The 886-nt window shown below is 33.3% G+C and overlaps 1 long non-coding RNA gene across 1 annotated transcript in view; it reads left to right on the top strand.

Moving 5' to 3' along the window:
- LOC107728398 (uncharacterized) overlaps positions 1-649 on the top strand; it is a 15,846-nt gene extending 15,197 nt beyond the window's left edge. Inside the window, exon 3 of the long non-coding RNA XR_001638467.1 lies at positions 554-649. This is a non-coding gene — a long non-coding RNA (uncharacterized LOC107728398). The remainder of the gene's footprint in view (positions 1-553) is intronic.
- Positions 650-886: the final 237 nt, after the last annotated feature.

The following is an 886-nucleotide window of genomic DNA, read 5'->3' as shown; positions in this document are numbered from 1 at the left end:
GAAGAGGTAAGACATTTTTAACAACAGCCCATTTTTAACAACAGCCTCCCACCCCCAAAAATTTTACCTCACTTGATGTATTCAATGGCCACACCTAAATGGGGGAAGCCTATAACCCATTCACAAACATCAAAAATTAATTAATCTTAAATAATGATCCTTGAGACTTAGTAGGCTTTGTATGTTTTTGCTGATTATTTTACATGCATTTTACATAATTTTCATGTGTCATCAGAAAGAATAAAAATGGAGAATAATATAAACATGGTACATGAATGAAATAACATTTTTATAATATAAAATATCTGGCAAATATCTATGGGATTCCTGATAAATGATACATAACAATTAAATGAATTAATTCTGAAGGAACTGGATTTGATTAAGATCCATTGAGGTCTTAAATGACACAAGAACTGATAGACAGTGTTCATTATAACAAAAGATCATATATTTCTTAAAAATGTTGTAACAGCTTTATGTACTCTACACATTTGAAGCATTAACATCAGTATACATGAAATAATTTGACCATATTTGTTATTTACTGCAGGAAATCCTTCTTCTGAGAGACGCCAGGACTGCAGCTGACTGGTGTAGCAGGAGAAACTGGGATGGAAAAATACAATTTCCCATTGTCCTTTCAAGAGAAAAGGAGCAACAAATTGCATCCCAATGCAAATTGGAGAGCTGGATGGGTGAATACGATGAAAGTTCTCCAGCCGAACTGTTCACTTTTGTATTTGGGAAACAAAACGATTACAAGGTGTTCTGCACAGAAATGGTTGATAAAGCCAAATACAAAATCTTCGCCAGATTTGAGGAAGATTGAATTATCCTTCAAGATCAATAAAAACTTGAGTGTCTCAATTAAAATGGTCTCATG

This window comes from Sinocyclocheilus rhinocerous, unplaced genomic scaffold (genome assembly GCF_001515625.1).
Source record: "Sinocyclocheilus rhinocerous isolate Xijiao unplaced genomic scaffold, SAMN03320098_v1.1 scaffold1749, whole genome shotgun sequence".
In the NCBI taxonomy this organism is placed as follows: domain Eukaryota; kingdom Metazoa; phylum Chordata; class Actinopteri; order Cypriniformes; family Cyprinidae; genus Sinocyclocheilus; species Sinocyclocheilus rhinocerous.
The sequence above is the reverse complement of the archived record's forward strand: the minus strand, read 5'-3'. Positions and strand labels throughout refer to the sequence as shown.